Raw genomic sequence first — 23,389 nt, forward strand, 5'->3', positions numbered from 1 at the left:
AAAAGCCTGAAAGGCAAGAGAAGGAATCTAATGAGTTCAAGAACATAATTCTACAGTCTCAGGAACAATCTCTGCCTCTACATAAAAGAGACTAAAAATGAACGTATTAGTGGACATAATTTGACCAAACCCAAAAAAAGACAAATGAGATAATAGATGTGGTAATTAAGCCAGATCATTGAAGATAAATATGAAGAAATAATAAAATTATATAGAAATGATTAAGTGAAGTTGAACAATAACTGGGATAAGGAACATAGGAATAGATTTAGAACTAAAAGAGATCCTAGAAATCATCTAGTTAAGCAGCTCTTGAATTTTTTGGTCTCAGGACGCCGAGACGCTTAAAAACTGAGGACCACTGCACTCAAAAAGTTTTTATTCAGGTGGGTTGTATTTATTGATATTTACCATATGTCTTACCAGATGTCTTATTCTTATGAAAGTAGTTTTGACCTAGTGGACCCCCTAAAAAGGCCTCGGGGACCTCCAAAAGTCCTGGGCCACACTTTTGAGAACCACTGATCTGGCTCAACCTGTTCATTTTACAGATGCCCAAAAATGCCCAGAGAGCTTTGAAAAGGACTTGCCAAGTATCACACAGTGGCAGGACAGAAATTTGAATCCAAATTCTCTAACTCTAAATCCTACTCAACATACATTCTTTGCCTACTCAGGAGCCAGCTCCAACCTATTCTAGATATGACGAATTAAAGAATATTTTTTTTTAAATATGACTGTACTCACATTAGCAAGACCAATAGCATATACGAAGGTACTTAAGAAATTAATATGTCATTGAAAAGGGTAAGACCTCCTGAATAATAAAAGGTGAGGGGAACATAAGTACCTTTTAAAAGGGGAAAAGCTTAACATCAATACCTAGGAACGAACTAAACCCAAAAAATCAATCTATTTGCAAGCTCCTACAAGGGCACACCTAAAGTCCTTGCCAGAAAGGAGGTGACTCCTGTGTTCCCAATAGCTATACTAAGGGACTACGCCAGGTAGGCTATAAGGTAATTAATTTTTTAGCCATAGCAATTCTCAAAGTTCATTTACCTAAGTCATAAAGAGATGGTGATCTATGTCATCAAGACAGTGGCCACAGTAAGAAAACCCTTCAAGGGCTCCACTAAATAAAAAACCGTAAGGTATAATCAAGATGGCTCTGTGAAGAACAAATTATATGAGACTTTAATTTAAAAACAAGTGAGAAGCAACAGATGAAATCGTGACTTCAAACGTGTTAACTCTATCCATCTGGACAGTCTCCACAAGTTTAAAAACTATCATCCTGAAAGGAGAAAACAACCAACTACTAAGTTATGAGGACAGCATACCAAAAGGCCAATGGCTCTGTCTCAACTGTCAGGACCCAGGAAAAAGTAAGCAGGCAACTCGGTGTTGGGGTTTTGCCTGCAAACCTGGCCTCAGACACTCACTAGCTGCGTGACCCTGGGCACGTTACTTAATCCTGTTTGCCTCAGTTTCCTCATCTGTAAAATGAGCTGGAGAAGGAAATGGCAAACCATTCTTTCCCAAGAAAACCCCAAATGGGGTCACAAAGAGTCAGACATGACTGAAACGCTCAACAACAAATGCAAAAAGCAAAGCATCAAACCTGAGACCCATTCTATCTAATATCTAAATTTGAGAGCTGAATAAAGGATACTGAGACCAGTCTCAATGAACTTCAAATTATACTAAATTAGGTTATTATTAATACTTCCAATAAAAGAAACCTAAGACTTACAGGATCAAATCATCATGAAATTAAACACATAAAAGTGACACCTAGAGACAGAAAATCAACAAACATAAGGCAAGAACTTGAATATACGTTTTAGTCAGGAAGTGATTTCCATCATTTGAGTCTGGTAGTGCAAGCATTATTATTCCCACTTTACAGATAAGGAAATCAAAGATCCAAGGGGATAAACACCTTATCCAGTCTTGTACAACTAGTAAGTGGAAGAGCCAGGAATTTATCCCAGGTCTTCTGACTACAAATCCCAGGCTCTTCTCACTGCCAAGACCAAGAAAGACCGTGTGTGTGTGTGTGTGTGTGTGTGTGTGTGTGTGTGTGTGTGTGTTTGTGTGTGTATTTTTCAAATCGGTCTGAAAGGTCATGGTCAACCATAATCTGAATACGAGTCAGCAATGTTGAAAAAAGCCAACAGGATACTGAGACATATGAAAAGAAATTTGATAGACAAGTACAGGGTAATGATACTATGTTACACTCTGTTTCACAGAGATTTAAGAGTTTTGTGTCCAGTTCATGTCACTACATCTAAAAAAGAAGGCCAAGAAATCTGAAGAAGGTTCAAAAAACATCAGCTATTCTCTCCTCCCCTTCCTATATCCCTACCCCTTAGTAAACCACACCTCTACACTATCCTCTACTCTCAAATCTTTCTCCCCCTTATCTAACAAATGCCAACCCTAGGTACCTGCCACCAACTGCCTCTTTTGGGCTTACTCAAGTGCAGCTGAATGGTGCGGAGAGTAGATCCTGAAACTGCCAACAGGGCCAACTATCAATTGACGTTCTCTAACTCAGCTGATCTCTCACTACAGCAATTTACTCCTCTCTAATCAATTTGCTATCCCAGTCTCCACTGGAGCCATTTCAGACCTTCACATCCTTCCTCAAGCCTCCCATGATAGAATCCTTGCACCTTACACTTCTCTGAAAACACTATGGCCATTCCTAATGAGTTCCCTGTCACCGTGTCTCATCACTCGGCTACCTTTCCTAACTGACTCTTCTTTTAATCTGCTTTAGATGAGTGAAAAAAGGTGGCCCTTCTCCTTAACCGGGCCAACACCTCTACGTGGACCCTGGATTCCACTTCCCCAGCCAGTCTTTTCTAGCAGACGGCCCCACTAGCATCCTTACACTCTCGTCTCTAATCTCTCACTACCCACTAGTTGTTTCCTTGTTGCCCACAAATCTGACCATGTCCCCCTTGTCTTTAAACAGCCCCACCCTCACTTCATCCCACGGTCTCTGCTCTCATCCTTTATGCTCCCCTTTCTGCTGAGCATCTGAAAAGGCAGTAATCACGTAGTACATGTACTTCCTGTGCTCTCTCCTATTTTCTAATGCTCTGCAATCTGGTTTCTAACCTTCGTAATTGAACCTGCTCTTGACAAAGTTACCAACGTTCTCAATTCCAAATCAGATGGCGTTTTCTCAATCCTCATGGTTCTTGACTTCCTGGCCACTGTCATGCTGCCTACTCTATACCACGACCATTATCACCATTTCCCTAATACAACCACCTTGAACTCTAACCCAGTTGCCTCTGTTTTGATAGGTAAGCATGTGGCGCCCATCTATACTTCAATCTGAACTTTCCTCTCTTCCCTCCATGCACTGTCTTAAAATGTCCCAAAGGCCCTCTTGTTTGGCAAACCTTCCTTCCTCCTCCCACAGTGAAGACAAAAGAAAGAAGAAAAACTTAAGTTTTTTTTTCTGCATCTTGAATCCATCATCTCTTTGTCAGGAGGGGGCAACATGCTTCATCACATGTCCTTCGGAGACATGGTTGGTCAATGCATTGATTAAAATTCTCAAGTCATTCAAAATTATTTTTTCTTATAATGCTGTTGTGCTTATATAAACTGGGCTTCCTCAGGGAATTCCTCAACACTGTTCAAATACAGGATAGATGACAGCTTGTCAGGGATGTTTTAGAGAAGATTCATGTATCAGCTATAGAATTGGTCTAGATTATAGGTCCTTAACCTCTTTTAAGTTACAGACCCCTTAGGCAGTGTGGTGAAACCAATACCCTTTTCTCAGAATACTGTTTTTACAAGTATTAAAAAAATAAGTAGTAATATAAGGGAAACCAGTCACAATGAAATAACTATTCAAATACTTTTCGAAACCAAGTTCATGGATCCCAAGTTAAGACTGTGTGGTCTAGACAGCAGCTTCTAACTCTAAAATTCTATTAGTGTAGTCTTTGTAAAACTAAAAGACTGGTTCCAATGACTCTTGATGGTGTGGAAGTTACCCTGGATTCTCTGAAGCTCTACCAGCAAATGCTTTAAATATACCCTGAATAAAGACTGTGCCTCTATTTTAGCACCAGCACAGATGAGCGAAAAGATACTCACCAGCAAGTTGGCCACTATATTGACCACTTTTTGGGACACAAAACCCATAAAACAAACAAAACACAAAATGGACCATAGAGCTATATTACTGATGAACTTAATTTAACTTTTGGCACTAAATGTGAGATCTTTAGCCAAATAATCAGCAGTCACCTACTAAGCACCTGCTAGCACTAGGCACAGTGCTGGAGACAAAAATCAAACAGACATTGCCCTCGAGGACCTTCAATTCTATGGAAGGAAACAAGAAACATATACAGATATTCAAACTATATATAAAATAAATAGAAGGCAATATTACAGTTAAGGCACTAATGGAGGCAGGGGATGGGGAGGTGGGGATGTGTATCAAAAGAAAGGTTCATTTAGCATGTGATGTTTAAGATGAGCTCTGAAGGAAACTAGGTATTGTAAGAAGCAAAAGTGAGCAGGGATTGAGTAATCCATGGGGCTTCTGTAAAGCACTGCAGAGTATATGAAGGAGAGTGTTATTAAGTGACAATCTTGCTAGAAATGAAACAAGAAATAAACAAATTGCAGCTGAATAGAAGGAAGACTCAAAGGTTCTCTTTAGTGAGGCAAATAAACAAGTTGCCTGAGTAAGTTTCAAACAAGCATCTTTTCAGGGGCCATTTGGTCATTCTCACCACTTTGTATATGCATAACCAAACAAACATCCTGGAAGATAATTGTAGCTTCTGCAGTAACACTGGCTTTAGAGAATGGAAAAATAAAAAAATTCTATAAATAACTCAATAAGCATCTCTAGACCAAGTCTGCATTACACATACCTTAATATTCAGTGACTTCAATGCAAAGTCAGGTATTGAGGATAGGGAAAAAAAAGTGGGAAAATAGGATCGAGACTGAAAGAGACCAAAAATTGTAGATTACCAAGAAGTCTCATGCCTGCATTTCATAAATACTTTATTCAAAAATAAGCATGATTAAGCATATACCCCAAAGAGATGGAAGATGGAAAGGATCCATATGTACAAAATTATTTATAGCAGCACTTTCTGTTCTAGCAAAGAATTAAAAATGAAGTGGGTAGCCATCAACTGAGGAATGGCTGAAGAGATTATGGTATATGAATATAATGGAACATTACTGCACTGCAAGAAATGACAAAAAGGACAGATGAAATCTGAGAAAGCTTATATGAACTGATGCATAGTGAAGTGAGCAGTCAGAAGAACTATTTACAAAATGACAACATGTAATAACCAACTATTGATGAAGCATGCTACCCACCTCTTGGTAGACACTGGACTCAAAATGCAGAATAACATGCATATTGTAGGACACAACCAATGTAGGAATCATATTTACCTGACTATGATTATTTGTTACAGGGGTTTTTTTTGGTGTTTTTTTTTTGAGAGGGGGGAGGCAGGGCAATTGGGGTTAAGTGACTTGCCTAAGGTCATACATCTATTTAGTGTGTCAAGGGTCTGAGATCGCATTTGAACTCAGGTTCTCCTGACTCCAGAGCCAGTGCTCTAGTGACTGAGCCACCTAGCTGCCCCAGTGTTCATTTTTTTTTTTTAATCAAAGCTGAAGAAGTGATGCTATATGGCAGGGAATTATGGAACACCACAATCTCCAAAGGATAAAAAATTTGGGTGGCCATGGAGACATCTTCTTGATGATAGAGATGTCTTTTCTCTTTATGATCTCCTCAGGGCCTATTACAGTACTGGAACATAGCAGCTGTTTAATCAACACCTAAGGTGGAGCATAAAATCCTGAGATCAAGTACTACATTTCTGTTTCTTTGAAATCTGTTCATAGAGGCTAGTGTATTATCATTCAAGATGTTTCCACACATCGGAAGTTGAGAAAATGTTTTGATGAGTGACTAAATATTGTTAGTCATACATTACCAGGCTGCCACTTCTCCTTCCCACTAGTAGGGACACATGTCACTCTCAGACCTCAGAACACCAGGTGGCAAACTGTTTAGCACTCGCTCTTACCCCTTCCCCTAACTCTGTGATATTAAATCCCATATTTCTGAAAAGAAACTTTGCACTCTACAGCCCTGTTGTCCACTCTCTCAACACCACTGACATCAATGTTGCCATACCATGTTCACTGGATATCTGCCTACTCCTTCCACTGTGCTTTCTGGAACTCCCAGTCTAGATTTAAGAAATTTCCCCTCATTTTAAAGCTCTTCTTCTCATGATTCTCAGACCCCAGTGAGATGAGGTACCCCCTGGATGAGGCTCAGGCCTTCCTTTCTAGTACTGGTCGTACTTTTGCTTACATACCTTGAATTACTTTTCCAAGTGGGGAAGGCAGAATATTCCTTGCTCCTCGAAGATGGTGCTTCCAGATTCTCCCTCTCCCACCATCACTCAGCAATCTCTCCTTCTCTGAGGTTCCTAATGTCTGTACTTATCACTCTATCTGCATCCTACAGCTTATATTTACTGACTCCCTATTTTCTCAATGAATTCAATACTTGGCTCACAGTATTCATCTCCATCCCAACTCTTGCTCTCACACTGGGGAACTTCAACTTATCTATTAACATTCCCTCAAATACCCTAACTTTCCAGCTCCTCAATCGGCTTAACTCCTATGTACTCCTCCACTCTGCCTCAGCTTCATAAAGAGATGGTCACACTGTTCAGCTTGCCATGATCCACAGGTGTTCCACTTCCCTGGTTAAGAATCTCATCTTTGAGTCATTACCATCTCCCATCCTTCCATCTCTCCTTGAGCCTCTCTATTCCCCAACTCATTCTTTGTCCTCAGTGAATCTGCTATCTCTCCACTTACTATTTTTCCAGGTCATTACCCTTTCCATGCTACGCTTCTTCTCTTCCCAATCTTGACTATTTAGTGAACCAATCCAACACTATCCTCTGCTCTCTCCTGGTTCTCCTATTATAGTAGCAATTGAGATTTTTAGATCTTTCCCACCCATTAACAGGCCATGTGACCTGCCTAAGACACATGTAGTGGGAGGATCTTCCTGACAGGAAAAAGAAGTTATGTCACAGGAGAGAGAGAGAGAGAGAGACAGAGAGCGCAGTTATGGCTGCTAATGGCCACCATCATGATAGTTAGAACTGAACAGGCTGACTTAGCTGTACTGTGAGTTTGTTTTTGGGAAGACCCCAGCAGGGGGTCGGAGAGGTTTTGGGATGGAGAGGCTCCATGTTGTGATACTATGTTTTAAGTTCCTTGCTCTTATGATAAAGTGGGCTAACTGGCTGTGGGAGCTGAACATTTGATTATAGGACATGCTTCTCTGGTGTCTGAATAAATGTTATACTTCTACCTTCTTTGTGGAGAGTCTCTCACACTTTGAGATACAGAACTGCATAGGCATATTCATGATTATCGCTGATGTGTTTATTGCCTTACTGATACACTTATCTGTCTAACCATTCCTTCTCAGCCTCTTTTACTGATTCATCATCCACGTTATGCACATTTCAACTGTGATTGTACTCCAAGGTTTGGTCCAAGGCCTTATTCTCTTTCTCTTTACATTCTCTAGGGATCTCATAAGCACTCATGGATTCAATCACTATCTCTTTGCCGATGACTCCCACATCTATAAATCCAGTGCTTGTTTCTCTTCTGAGCTCAAGGCCTACATGACTAACCACTATTAGATAATTCAAACTGGATGTTCCACAATTATCTCAAGATCAACACGTTCCAAAAAGAACTCTTTTCTCTCCCTAAACCCATCCTGCTTCCAAACTTCCCTATAATTGCCAAAAACACCACCACCCTTCCAACCAAGTTTCCAAGCTCACTTTCATCCTCCCTCTTCATTCCCACTCACTCTATATATCCAGTCAGGTAGTGAATCTTGTACTTTCCATTTCTAGAATTCATGCACTTACCCCACTCCCACAACCACCAACCTAGTTCAGGCCCTTACTATCTCCTGCCTGGAGTAGTCTCCCTGCCTCAAGCCTCTCCCCACTCCAATCGATCCTCCATGCAGCCACCAAAGGGATTTTCTTAAGATTCACTGTTCAACAAACCCCATATTATCTCCTCTGTTTACCACTTTCAATCTCTTCACAGCCTGACCCCCTCTCTTTTCCAAACTCTTCAATCCAGTCATACACGTCTACTCAATGAACTACACACATGACCTTTCTATCACTCTAACTGTACCCCATATCTAGAATACATTTCTACTTCCCTTCTACTTCTTGGAATTTCTAGTTTCCCTTAAAGTCTCAGCTCAAGTGCCACTTTCCTCTTTCCTCATCTTTTTTCCCTCCCCACCCTCAACTACCTTGTATTCACTGTGTCATTACTTTCTCTACACTGATATGTACACATGTTGTCTCCCTCAATTGAATTAAAGTCTTTAAAGGAAAAGGCTGTCTTACTTGTTGTGCCTTTTTTTCCCGAGTGAACGAAGGCCTGTCTCACAAGAAGTGCTCAATAAATGCATGTCCCCTGATTAGGCACTTACCTCCTTCCAACTGGAGCACGGTTTAGGGAAAGACTGCACAGTTGGTGGCAATACTTCCATTACTACAAATGTGCTGAACTAGATTCTAGATTCTTTGCCAAGCACATGCTACATCACATATTTCTATTTTGCAGAAGTTTAATGTTTCAAAAAAGGAAAATAAACTTACTTTAAAAACTAATCTTCATTTTACTTGTAAAAATACTGATGACAATGTACCACTTCGTTCAGCCTTGTGATATCTTGTGCAGCTTCACAAGCTGAAAGAGATTAATTTAAGATTACAAATGACAGCATAACATAAATATGACAGTATATCACAAACTAGGAAAATGTTCTTGAATCCTTGTACATGTGGCTTCAAGTTATGAATAATTTTCCTTGTTAGAGCAAACAGGATAGCAGTTGTCACAAATACTTGATTTCACACGTCTATAAATCAGTCCAAAAACATTTATGCTTAACATCCCCACCAATCTACTGTACTGTACTCACTTCAAGGCCGAGAATCTCAAGATTGGAAGGCTAGCCCAATCTACACCTGAAGAATTATACCCTCTCTACCACATATCTACAACAAATGATCATCCACTTGTCTAAGACTCATTGGGAGGGAGAATGAATGAACTACCAACCAAGGTAGCCCACACACTTCACTTTGGGATAGCACCATCTTTACCTCAAGCCTAATTCCATTACTCTTAGTTCTGCCCACTGGGGACAAGCAGAAGGAGTCTAGTTCCTTTTCCACATAACAGATCTCAAACCTGAAGACTGGGAGATTGTCCTCTTACTCCCTCCTTGAGTGTTCTATGAAGCGGTAGAAATGTCCCTAAAGAAACAAAGCTCAGAAGAACTAAATCATATACTAGACCAAATATACATATATGAGGTCCATATTGGAAGGGAAACAAATTTAAGGGGATTAAGGGAGGGATTCTTAATATATTTGAACTAATGGAAAACATTCAGGGCTTGGGGGGAAAAAAATCATAAAACTTATCACACAAGAAGCAAATGAAAAATTATCAGTAACTAGCAACTCATGTCTACTTTCCCATCTCTACAAAATCTTTATGAGTAATCTATACACAAATTGAAGACACCCTTGATAAAGGATTTAAAGGTCTCAAAGAAGGAAGATGTTGTATGTTTATTTGAAAGAGCAAGTTGTACATAGTAGACAGGCAGTTTCATATGCAATAATCTTTTTTATTGTACTATGTTATAGAAATGCTTGTTTTATTCCATAAATTAAAAACAAAATTTAAAAAATAACTGCCCTTGGACCTTATTAGCTGTGGGACCATAAGCAAGTCCTTCAGGATTGGAACTTTTTTTTTAAATATGGCAAATAGATAGGCTGGGTTTCTACACATAAAAATTTCCTCATCCTATCCTTGGGTCATTTATTAACTGGGAAATAGTGCTTTTTCTTATAAATTTGAAATCAGTTCCTTATATATCAATGCCTTCTTTTTGTTCCTTGAAGACACTCCATCTCTGGCCTCCATGTCTTTTTACTAGCTGCTCCCCAGTGGGGCCAGTGCCTGAGATGTTTCCTCCCTCCCTCCTTCCCTTGGCTCCCTTCCACACTCAACTCAAATCCTACCTTCTGAGAAGGGTCTTTCCCAGCTTCCTCCACTGCTAGTGCTCACCCTGAGATTACTTCCCAATTTACACTGTATATATCAAACATGCATAGTTGTTTGAATGTTCTTTCCCACTAGAATCCTTGGGGACAGGGGCTATGTTTTTACACAGGGCCTCTCACTGAGTAAGCTTTTCATAAATGTTTGTTGACTTACTGGTCTCTGCTGTTTATCACGTGGGATCCTTTTCAAAGTTCTCAAACAAATATACCACAAGGGATCCACCGAAAGTACTGCAATTACTTGGGGTCTTATTTCTTTCATATCAATAGAGTGATGGAAGCAGATTGTCCATTGCTTATATCTTTCTTTAGCTTCAGGTTCATTCTACTACGTGCCTTTCCATCTCTCTCTGTGTTCCTATGTATGTCAAGGGAGGCTTCTGGATATTGGGTAGACTCTGGCGAATTTAAGAGAAGCCATGGATAGGAATCACACAGGACAGGCAGGTATGGATAGTTTATCATCTATATTTCTGGAGGAAATGCCCTTTTCAATAAGATCCTGTGGAGCACTGCTGTTGATAGTCAGAAAGATCTAGGTTCAAATTTTATGACACATGAGTTCTGGCACAATGCACAAGCACTAGAGGGAATTTCCACACTGGTAATTTCCTATTAGCGATGAAATATCACAGGTTCTCTCTCCTCCTTCCAAATAAATAAATAAAATGAAATAAAACAAAGTAAAAAAATGTTACAAAACAAACAAACGAGTCATCATCCCCCTACTCAAGAAGCTTCAGCGGCTTCCTACTGGCTCTGCAGGAAAATTACACTCTTCTGTTTGACATTTAAAGCCTTTTACAATGTAGTTCCAACCAACCTTTCCAACATTATTTTCTCTTGCAACAAGGTACACGGGCATATTCCTTACGGCCTGGAAGGTTCTTTCCTCCGACCTTTGGGAACCCCTCGTCTCGTCAAGGTTCAGTTCAGGCAGCACCTCCTCCAGGGAGGCCTTTCCCGATACTTTCTCAGGCCCATAACCCCAGAGTTAGCGTTCTTTTTTCCTGTCAAATCACTCTGAACTTATTTATCCATCCATGTATCTTTTCTTCTGACAAACAGAATGGAAACTCTTTGAGGAAAGGGAATGTTTTTTTTTCCTTTTGCCTTTGATTCTCCAGGGCCTATTAGAGGGTCTTCTGTAAAGTAAGTGCCTACTGAAAAGCCCTCCCTGTGAGGTGGGTGTCACTCCCCACCATTTACAGAAGGACTTGCTTATGGTCCCGCAGCTAGTTAGATTCAAGGGCAGTTATTTTTTAAATCTTGTTTCTGATTTATGGAATAAAACAAGCATCTCTATAACACAGTACAATAAAAAGATCATTGCATATGAAACTGTCTACTATGTACAGCTTGCTCTTTCTTTCAAATAAACACACAACAAAAATACACATGAATTTCTTTTTTTTCTTCCCTCCCCCACCCCCAATTCTTTCTCCGGATGCAGACAGCAGATTTCCTCCAGATCTCACAACAACAATAACAGCTAATGACAGTGTGACAAGCACTGTGCTGAGCACTTCATAGATATTATCTCACTTGATCCTCACAACAACCCTGGGAGCAAGGAACTATTATTATTCCCATTTTACAGTTGAGGAAACTGAGGCACACAGGTTGAGCGATTTGCCCAGGGTCATGCAGCTAGTAAATGACTGAGGCCACATTTGAACTCCTGACTCCAAGCCCAGCATTCTGTCCATCGTGCCACCTACCTGCCAACTAATAAACAACAGAGCCCAGACCCAGACCTGTACTCAAGTCTGCTGAGTTCCAGGATATTTCAGTTATCCCCTTCTACCTTCATATCTTGTTGGCAATATTTGAACTCAGAGCCCTGGTCTGTTATTCATTCTGATTAAGGGATGGATACTATACCAGGGCAAGGCAAGGATGTAGAAATTAAGCTACTTGTAAGTTCAACCGCAACCCTCCCCATCATCACCACTAGAATCAGGTCCCTCCCTGAGACTTCTTAAACTCAGGAACTATGTTCTCTACATCACCCACATCCCAGAGCAGAATCCTCTTCTCGCTAAGGGCATCACCTTGGGACATAAACTGGGTTCAGCCATTGGAAAACCCGACCCCAAAAAGGGAGGATTAGATTTTTCTCACATTCTCTGGCTTATAATGTCTCTACCCTGGAGTCCCAAGAAGTATTCCTTAAACAGATATTAAATAGGGCTCACTAATCTATCACCTACGCAAAGAGATCAACAAGGTCCCTTCTTGAAAAATTACTCAGTACACAAATAGATGAGACATACAATAGCTATTTTCCCTCCAACACAAAAAAAAAAATGCTTCAAACATAAAACACTCATGTGCACATAGACAAATACTTAAAACATAAAAACAGTAATCCCTAACAAAGGACTCCCAGTAGCCTATAAACAGATATAGAAAACACTCCAAAGACTCGCAGAAAGCCCATTAGCCCTATGATACTCTCCTGGAGGTTGTAGATGACTTCAGAAAATGTAGAACAGATGTCAATTTCACCTAAATCGGAACTGGCCAGGCAGAAACTCACTAAAAGACTATACTGTCTGGCTAGCCAGGCATGCCATCATCTTGCCTTCCAGAGCTGCAGGAATCACCTACATGCGATAGTCATGGATTTGATATTGTCTCAAGCCTGCCTAGGCAATCAGTCAGTCAATGAACATTTATTAAGTGCCTTCTGTGTGTTAGACACTGTACTAAGCTTCAGGGATACAGAAGAGAAAAAAAAAGATCTTTGTCTTCAAGTCACTTACAATCTAATGGGGGAGACAATAAGCAAAGAAATATGTACAAACAAGCTACAGACAGGATAAATAGGAAGTACATAAGAGAAGGAAGGCATTATAATTCAGAGGGGCTGGGAAAGACTTCCTGTGGAAGACAGGATTTTAGTTGGGACTTAAAGGAAGCCAGGGAAGTCAGTAGTTGGAACAGAGGGAGAAAGTGCCCAGAGTCAGGAGATGGAGGTCTTCTCTTCCTCTCCCTGGAAAGATGGGGAGCTCTCAGAGCCTTCAAAACAAGAAAGAGAAAAAGAAACAGACTGTGACAAGAGTTTTAAGTGTGCAAGGGGTGGAGCTGGGGTGGGGATTGGGGGTGTAGAGGCGACTACCATTAGACACAAATAAGTAGATATGTGTAAAATTATTCTATACATCTTTTTATCAGTTCTTTCTCTGGGTGCGGATAGCACCTTTCTTCCTATGTCCTTTATAGTTAATTTGGGTATTTATAATAGTCAAAATAACTTACTTGCTCAAAGCCGCTCTTAACACAATATTGCTGTTAGTGTATACAATGTTCTCTTTTTTTATTAAATTTTTTATTTTTAGTTTACAACACTCAGTTCTACATGTTCTTGAGTTTCAAATGTTCTTCCCTTCTCTCCCCTCCCCCTTTGCCCCCCAAGACGGCATGTAATCTGATATAGATTCTATATAAACCCTCGCATTAAACTTATTTACATAACAGTCAAGTTGTAAAGAGGAATTATGACCAATGGAATGAATCATGAGAGAGAAGAAATGAAACCAAAAAAGAAGAGAATAAAAAAAAAAGAGCAAATAGTTTGCCTCAATCCGCATTCAGACTCCATAGTTCTTTCTCTGGATGTAGATAGCTTTTTCCATCATGAGTCCTTTGGAGCTATCTTTGAGCCTTGTATTGCTGAGGCCAAGTGTGTCAAAGTTAGTCATCACAGAATCAATGTCTGTGGTTGTGTACAATGCTCTCCAGGTTCTGCTCCTCTCACTCAGCATCATATCATGTAGGTCTTTCCAGACTATGAAATCCGTGTCTTCCCCATTTCTTATAGCACAATGGCATTCCATTACATTCATGTACCACAATTTGTTCAGCCATTCCCCAATCAATGGGCATCCCCCTGATTTCCAATTCCTTGCTACCACAAAAATTGCTGCTGTAAATATTTTTGTACATATGGGTCCTTTTCCCACTTTTATGATCTCTTTGGGATATAGCCCTAGGAGTGGTATTGCTAGGTCAGAGCGTATGCACATTTTTATAGCCCTTTGGGCATAGTTCCATATTGCTTTCCAGAATGGCTGGATCAGTTCACAACTCCACCAACAATGTAACAGTACTCCTATTTTCCCACATCCTCTCCAGAATTTATCATTTTCCTGTTTTGTCACTTTAGCCAATCTGACAGGAGCGATGTGGTACCTTAAGAGTGGCTTTGATTTGCATTTCTCTAGTCAATAGTGATTTAGAGCATTTTTTCATAGCCTATAGATATCTTTAATTTCTTCCTCTAAAAACTGCTTGTTCATATCCTTTGACCATTTCTCAATTGGGGAATGACTTTTATTCCTGTAAATTTGGCTCAGTTCCCTGTATATTTTAGATATGAGGCCTATATCAGAGACGCTGTTTGTAAAGATTTTCTCCCAATTTTCTGCTACAATGTTCTCTTGATTCTGCTCATCTCACTCTTCATTGTTTTGTGCAAGTCTTTCCATATTTTTCTAAAATCACTGACTTCACTATTTCTTATAGCACAGCAGAGTTCCATCACAATCATATACCACAACTTGTTCAGCCATTCCAACTGATGGGCATCCCTGCAATTTAATTCTTTGCCACCACAGCATTTTAGGCTGGCCAGACTCCCTAGTAGAGCATGCTCATCTACAATGCCATGCTGCCTAGCAGTAAAGATTCCCACATGATAATGGTGCCCCTACAACTCACGTCCAGATTTCCTGCTCCCTTAATTCCATGATCCAGGCTAACAACCTTAGGCAAAAGTCCTACTTGTGCCCCACCCCACCTTCTCTCTTCTGACACTGCCACCACCCTCCTCAATCCCTCACCCTGAACTACTGCAATAGCCTGCTGGTAACTCTGCCTGACCTGAGTCTCTCCCCACTCCAGGTCACCCTCCGCTTTGCCACCAGTGACTTCCCTAAAACATAGGTCTGATCATATCACCCCCTGATCAGTAAACTCCAATGGTTTCCTAGCGCTTCCAGATCAAATACAAAATTCTCTGGCATTCAAAGCCTGTTATAACCTACCCTTCCTCCTCTCCTGCCCCCCACTTTTCCAGTGCTCCCAACATACTCTTCAATCTAGTGATACTGGACTCCTTTTTGTTCCACAAACAAGCCACTCCATCTCTTGACTCCTGGCATTTTCTCTAGCTGTCCTTCATAGCTGCAATGCTCTCCCTCCCAGACTTCCTGGCTTCCTTTAAGCCCCAACTAAAATCCCACCTTCTACACGGAAGCCTTTTCCAATCTCTCTTAATTCTAGTGCCTTCTCTCCAGCATAATGATGTCATTTGGTCCTTTTCAAGAACAAAGGACAAGAACTAAGCCTTCTCTCCATTAATTTTCCCCTATTGATCCTGTGCATAGCTTGTTTGTACATATTTATTTACCTAATGACTTCCTCAGTCAATTGTGAGCTCCACATGGGCAGAGATGTTTTTTGCCTTTCTTTGTGTGAAGGTGCTAAGTAAATGCTGATTGACTGCTACTTCCTCTTCCTAACTCTCCTCCCATTGATAGGGTTCATATGATTTAGAATGCCAGCCTCACTTCATAGTTCACCACTTCCCTCTACCCCATACTTTCTGGATCATCTCTACCAGCATTCCATTTGGCTCAATTTTATAAATATTTATTAAACATCTGATGAGTTGAAGGCACTATGCTAAGCATTGGGAAAAAAAAACAAGAAATCTTTTCTCAAGGAGCTTACATTCTGAAAGAAGTGGGAGTATATAACATAAAGAGATAAATACAACATAATTTGGGACGGAAAGAGCACTAACAAGTAGTGGGGGAGGGGGGTAATCAAGGAACGGAGGGAGGGCTCACTGCGTGTACCAGAGATGAGGGCTCCTACAAGCAGAATGAGCAAGAAATCTAGGAATGAAGTCTGGCATGTGTGAATGCAGAAAGAAAAGACTAGTTAAGTTAGGAAAATAGCTAGGAGTTCAATCTGCCAGAATATAGTGGCTATGAAGGGATGTAACTTGAGATAAGCCTAGGAAAAGATAGAATGGAGGAAGATTTTGAAGATCTTTAAATGAACAATATTTTGTACTATATATTTTGGACTATAGGGAGCCACTGAAGGCTTTTGAATAAGAGAGTGACTTCAAGTAAACTCAATTATTAAATGTGTTAGGTACTGAATAAAGTAGTATTCTAGACAAGAAATTAGTAAGATCTGAATGAGAATGGGGACTAAGGGTGAAAAAATGTAGAGATAAACTCAACAAGACTTTTTAACTACTTGGATATGAAATGATGCTAAGCTTATGAATCTGAGTGACTTAGAAAGTGAGAATGCTCTCAAACAGGTAAGGTTTGGAAGATTTAGGTCAAAAGTTGGATAGTTATGTTTTGGCCCTCTTTTTGAAATGCCAAATGGAACAGTTAAATGGGGATATGCATCAGTCTTTTGATGTTGAGGAGAAACTAGGGCCAGATATCTAGATCAAGGAGTCATCTGTATACATGCTGATATTTGTACACATGAAAGCAAATGAAATCACCAAGAGTAGGCAGAGCTCAAGACTGAAGTTTCAGAAACATTCATGGTACAAAAAAAAGAAACCTTAGAAATGAGGGATGATAGAGATAAAAGTATTACCAGGTCATAGATTCTAGAACTAAAAGGATCTAACTCCACTTCTAACCCTCTCATTTTACAGATGAGGAAACAGGCCCAGAGTTTGTAATTTACCTGAAGTCACACACAAAGCAAGGATCTAAAACCAAGATCTATGATTCCAAATCCTCTAATTTTTCAGTGGCAATTCCCTTTTAACCTGAAGTCAACAGCTTCCAAGCCAGGAGAGGAGAGAATAATTCAGGAATAGGGAGTGACTGACAGAGCTGAAAACTACAGAGAAGTCAAGGAGGATAACAAGGAGAAAGCCTATCTCTAAGTCTATCCCCTAGACTTAAACTGTTTCTCGGCCCTCTCCTTTTTTCTCTTCATTTTTCCCTGGACAATCTCACCTATTTCCATAGCTGCTGTTATTTACTTCTGTGCGTGGCCAGGTGGTGATGGACTGCCAATCCTATCCTCTTGAGAGGCAACATGGTACAGGAAAAAGATCACTGCCACTGGAGTCTGAGAACCTGAGTGGCAGTGCGTTGTGACTTGGATAAAGGCATTATACTCTTCAATTGCACCTACGACACAAACCTTAGAGAGACAGGTAACACAGTGGATGACAATCAGGAATCAAAAGGATCTTGAAAGACTAGAGCATTCAGCTCAACCTAATAAGATAAAATTCAGTAAGGATGATGCACGTAGGTACAAACGAGTATAACGTACAAGAGGCATGCGTAGATAGCATTTCTGAAAAAACGACCTGGGGTTTTTAGACCTGTAAGATCAGTGACTCAGCAGTATGACAGAGCAGTCAAAAAGCTAAGACCACCTTGGGCTGCCTTAAGAGCTTCACGAATAGGAAAGTGATAGCTCCACCATAGTCTGCCCTCAAGAGACCTCATCTGGAACATTGGTGCTCAGTTCTGGACACCCCCATTTAAGCCCGAGTGTCAAAAGGAAGACAACTAGAATGGTGAAGGGTCTTGACATGACACAATTGGTTAAGGAACTAGGCATGTTTAACCTGGAGAAAAAAAGATTCAAGGGATTTGACAGCTGTCTCCAAATGTTGTGAATAGCTGTTATGTGGAGATTAATTTGTTTGACACCAGAGGGCCACACCAGGATCAATGGGTGGAAACTGCAAGGAGGCAAAGTTAAGTTCGATGAAGAAATAATTCTTAACAATTCACAGTATTTAAATACAAAATAGCCTGTCTTGAGAAGTGGCAGGGTACCCCAGTTAAGAGGTCTTTAAGCAGAGGCTGGCTATACAACTCCGTTAGTGCATGGTTTGGCTGTTGAGTTCCCTTCCAATTCTCAAATTCTATAATTTCTTTGTAATGGTGCTGTCAGGAATAACTGGTTTCAAATCCTTACTGACAGTTCAGGGCAGGTCATTTAACCTCCTGCTTTCCACTTAACCTCTTTAAGCCCCAATTTCTTCATTTGTAAAATGAGGATATTGGACTAAATAAGACTCTCAGGCCCCTTCTAACTCTGCTGGGTTCAAACTCCACTTCTGACATCTACTGCATAGACAACATCGGACAAATCACTTAACCTCTTTGGGCCTCAGTTTCCTCATTTACAAAATGGGGGAGTTAAACTAGAAGACTTTTAAGGTCAATTCCAACACTAAATTCTGTCAATCAGACCAATCAACAATTTTAACTACATATGTGTCAGGCATTCTGCTAGGTACTGAAGATACAAAGCAAAAACAGGCCCAGTGCTCAAGAAGCTTACATTCTAATGGGGGAGACAACATAGCTAAACCAGAATATACGAGGTAAAACACACAAGAAGATGAAAGTAAGTAATCTTGGAGGGGGTGGACTAGCATCCAAAGCCGGAGTGGGGAACCTGCAGCTTCGAGGCCCCATGTGGTCCTCTAGGTCTTCAAGTATGGCTGTTTGGATTCAGTCAAAGGGCCCCAGTTGAGGCCCCGAGGCTGGGGGTTCCCCACCCCTGATCTAGAAGAAGGACCAGGAAAGGTCTCCTGGAGGAGGTTGTAACTTCAGGCCTAACCACCAGAAAGTCAGGTGTTCTAAGAATAGAAGGATGGAATGGGAACATTCCAGACATAAGCAAGCAACAGTCAGTGCATGGGCACAGTGATGGGAGATGGAAGAACATGGATGAAGCCCAGCAAGCTGGCCAGTGTGGCTAGAGCCCAAGGGTGTGTGGAAAGGGAGATGCAAGTATAAGAAGTTTGGAGAGGTATGAAGGAGCTAGACTGGGAAATGTTTTAAATGCCAAACAAAGGCATTTATAATTGATTTTGGAGCCACAGAGATTTCCTGAGCAGTGGAGAGACATGGTCAGACCTGTGCTTCAGGAAAATCACTTTGTGAGCAGAACCAGAACATTGTACATGCCCAGTAATAGCAAGACAATTCTGAAGAACCCATCATGAAAAATGCTGTCCACCTCCTATCTCTATATATTCCACAAATTTATTATCTTATGACCGGTTCATATTGCCCTGCCTGAAATCCTCGATCTTTTCCCTTTCCAGTCTCCATTCTTCTTGGGGTATAGAAAACCTGCCTCTGCTCAAGTACTACTGAATCCCTCATCACCTTCTCCATTGTTCCTCACGCACTGTGCCAAGAAAAACAGTAAAAGCATCCCTCGTTCCTACCTGTGGACTCCTCTCACCAGACAAAATGAGAGGATTTTTGCCTTAGCAGACACTGACTTGGTAAGCACAGGAAGGAGGAGTGCCAGACCTTAGTGCTTTGCCTGTGGTAGAAAGGGAAACGGTAGATACAGGGGTATCCACCCCCCAGGTCCTATGATGACTGAAAAGAGATGCCTTAGAGCCCTGAATCCCTAGAAGCAATGCCCCTACAAAAGCACTTTGCCTCCCGGGGACTGAGGTTTTGAGTCGTCTTCAGAGAAGGTCTCTGCTGCCTCGGATATCCAGAAGCTGAGCCTTGAGCTGTCTCACATTTACACTCTGGCATTTTGCCCTGGACATCCCAAGGCCGAGGCCTGAAATGGATGGGAGACCTCTCTGGTACTATTCCTTAATCAAAAATTGATGTGGTTTAAAAAAAAAAAGTGTTACTCTGCAACTAGCTCAGTGATGAGCCTCAACTTACTACACAGGCTGATCCTCTCATGACAGGCAGATAGTCCAATATAAGGCCAAAGTCTTTCCAGAATCCTGGATAATCAGGCACTGGAGAAGACTTCAGTGGAAGAAAATATAAACTATTAACTTATATTGGGTACAGATAGTGAGTTTACCAGTGTTGGCATATAGTAGGTGCTTAACAAATGCTGAGTAGTTTCATTTTAAGTTATTATATTACTTTTTAAAAATAAAGATGGAAATAATTTGGATTTTGCAGTTTTATTTGGAGGTTCGCTACAAATTCTACTTGATTGTTTGTATTTGTTGAGAATGATAATAGGATTATAGCTTTAGACCTTTGAAATTGAGTCCAACCCCTTTTTAAAATGAGGAAATAGAGCCTCTGAGAGGTTGTGACATGCCACAAATCACAGGAAATAAGTAGCAGAGCCCAAGATATGAACTCAGGTCTTATGTTTCTGAAGCCTATCTATGCTCTTTCCACTAATAATGCACTTCATAAAAACAGTAATTTTTTGAAAACAAACCCACAAAAAGAATGATCCTCTTTTTTTAAAGAAATAAAGGCTGTATTTTTGTATGCCTAAATTTACAGAAAAACAATGAGACTAATCATGTCTGTTACTACTTATTGTATGTTATCTCCAGAAACATCCAGGAGTTGAACATTCCTGATGCTTAATGTGATCTTCTGGACTTAATGATGACTAACTTCAATGGATGGGCAAATAAATTTAATAATTTTAAATCTATATAGATGTCTCAGGAAACTAAAGAGGCTCAGGTCCATAATACAGCCTATGTTTACTCATTTATAGCTTTTTTTAAAAGCCTGTTAATTTCTTGTCATGTTATTTGAGTTATAAATTGTAATCCCTATTTCACAGTTACTTTGAATGATATCTGTATCTTGGTTATCTTCATCAAATGTAATTCAAAAATCTTTTGAAGAACCTAATATGCTTTGCTAGCTACTGAGGATACAACAATGAAATAAAACTTACTATTGAATGAGGGAGATTCATACAATATAAGTGCAAAGGAGAGGTCAAAATGAGATGAGAAATTTGAAGAGCTGGGTGACTGCTTTCAACTAAAGGACTGAGGGAAGAGCGTATCTAAATTGCACTATCGGGAAGGGAGGAATTTCAACAAGCAGAGGAGCCTGGAGTACATTCTGGGGAGACTGCATGAGCATGGACAAGGAGCTGTGGGAGGCAGGGTGAGAAGCAAGTTACTGAAATTAATCAGTGGAACGGAAAGTGTTCGAAAGGTGAGCTCATAGGAGATGAGGATCAACGGGAAGGCTTGGGCCAGTTTATCAAAGGCTTTCAAAGCCAGTACCAAGAGTTTATACAATAGGAAGTGAGCAGTTCTTGCAGGTTTTTAAGTAGAGCAGTTATACAAGTAGAATGTCATGTTAGAAAAATTATGCAGCCAGCGGTGTGAAGGATGAAATGAAAATTTGATAGGGGCAAGGAGCAGACGAGAGACATTTTAAGTGAATCAAAGAACATAGGTTAAGGAGATAAGAGGTGGAATGGCATTGTATGATAGGAAGATGTTATACATAGAATCTATGCTGGTGTAAGGAAATCTAGAAACTACAAGAGGAAAGTGTGTTTAGGTGACAACGAAGCCAGAGCTTCATTTAACTAGGTAGAGGAACATGTAATCTATTGAGATCTGGCAAGAAGAACAAAAAGGGAAATATGTGGCTTAGAATGGGAATAAGTGGCTTAGCAGAGAAGGCCACAATCCTTATCCAACAAATGGACTCTTGAAAACTAGAATAGGGGCAGCTAGGTGGCACAGTGAGTAGAGCACCAGCCCCGGAGTCAAGAGGGTCTGAGTTCAAATTCGGCCTCAGAAACTTGACACATGTACTAGCTGTGTGACTTTGGGCAAGTCACTTAACCCCGACTGCCCTGTCAAAAAAACAAACAAACAAAAAAGAAAACTAGAATAGACATAATAGAAATCAATGATTCCATGAGACAAAGAGAAATAGGCCAAATTAGAAAATTAGAAGAAAATTGGGGGTTTTATTGTTTTTCTAATGTTTTTAGTTGTACTCCCAATCCAATGATCTGTTCTTTCTCTATTTTAAATAAAAGCTTTTATATATACAAATTTGCCCCCAAGGAGTGCTTTGGCCACATTCAAAAATTCTGTTGTCTCATTCTCATTTATCATCTTTTTCGACATTTTGATGACATTCATCTTTAATAAAATTATCTATCATTTCTATGATAGGTTCTTTGAACTATCATTTCCTTGGTATTAAATAATTTAGTCTCCATTTTATTTCTAATACTTTTTTTTCAGAAGCACTTTAATAAAACTGAAAACAAAAAACCCCACTGTATTAATAAATAAAACTAGAGCTGGCTAATTTGGTTAAAAAGATGATGAAACCCAAATTACCAGGGTCAAAAGTGAAAAAGAAATTCTCAACAAAATAATGGCCATTATTAGGAACTATACTGCCCAACTACATGCCAATAAAACCTACAACTTAAATGAAGTAAACAAATATTTACCAAAATATAAAATACCAAAGCTATTTGAGACCCCTTTTTGGGCTTTTCAAAACAATAGATAGAACTCATATAAACAAAAGCAGAGTTCTCAACAATGTTTAAGAGTATAAAACAGTCTCCAATAATTTTTTAAGGTGCATAGGGCTCCTGAAACCAAAATGTTGAGAATTGCTGCTACAAACCAATTTCCATAATGAACACTGATATAAAAATTTTAAATGAATTATTACCAGAGTCTAAAACAACATATCACAAAAATGATACACTATGACTAGTTTGGATTCCTACCTGGAATGCAAGGTTGGTAATATTAATAACAAAATGAACAAAAATCTTATGATCAACTGAGAGAGGAAAAAGCTTTTGACAAAATACAACATCTAATTATGTTAAAAGCACTGGAAAGCATAGGAATAAATGGTCCTCTCCTTTAAATGATAAAAGAGTACATATCTAAAATCAAAAGCTACCATCACATAGCATGTCCCAAAAGTTTTAGTGCAGTTTAAAACTATTTAAAATAGCAACGCTACATGCAATAATGGGGCAGCTAGGTGCACAATGGATAAGGTACTGGGTCTGGAGTCAGGAAACATATCTTCCTGAATTCAAATATGACCTCTGATACTTACTGTGTGATCCTGAACAAGTCACTTAATTCTGTTTGCCTCAGTTTCTTCATCTCTAAAATGAGCTGAAGAAGGACATGACAAACCCCTCCAAGTCTGACACTATCCACTGTGCCACTCAGCTGCCCTCAAAGACTTTATGAAGCCTTAGACACCTTCTAGCTGTGTGACCCTGGGCATGTCACTTAACCCTGTTTGCCTCAGTTTCCTCATCTATAAATTGAGCTGGAGATGGAAATGGCAAACCACTCC

General features: G+C 40.0%; 1 protein-coding gene across 2 annotated transcripts in view; it reads right to left on the bottom strand.

Moving 5' to 3' along the window:
- Window positions 1–23,389, bottom strand: part of PCGF3 (polycomb group ring finger 3) — a 112,373-nt gene that overhangs the window by 67,705 nt on the left and 21,279 nt on the right. Inside the window, exon 2 of one of the 2 annotated variants that reach the window (XM_036763259.1) lies at window positions 8,763–8,853. The gene's annotated coding sequence lies outside the window, so the exon portion shown is untranslated. Of the gene's footprint in view, window positions 1–8,762; window positions 8,854–23,389 lie in introns of those variants that run through there. The other variant, XM_036763260.1, reaches the window with a different exon arrangement.

Source organism: Trichosurus vulpecula, chromosome 6 (genome assembly GCF_011100635.1).
Source record: "Trichosurus vulpecula isolate mTriVul1 chromosome 6, mTriVul1.pri, whole genome shotgun sequence".
In the NCBI taxonomy this organism is placed as follows: domain Eukaryota; kingdom Metazoa; phylum Chordata; class Mammalia; order Diprotodontia; family Phalangeridae; genus Trichosurus; species Trichosurus vulpecula.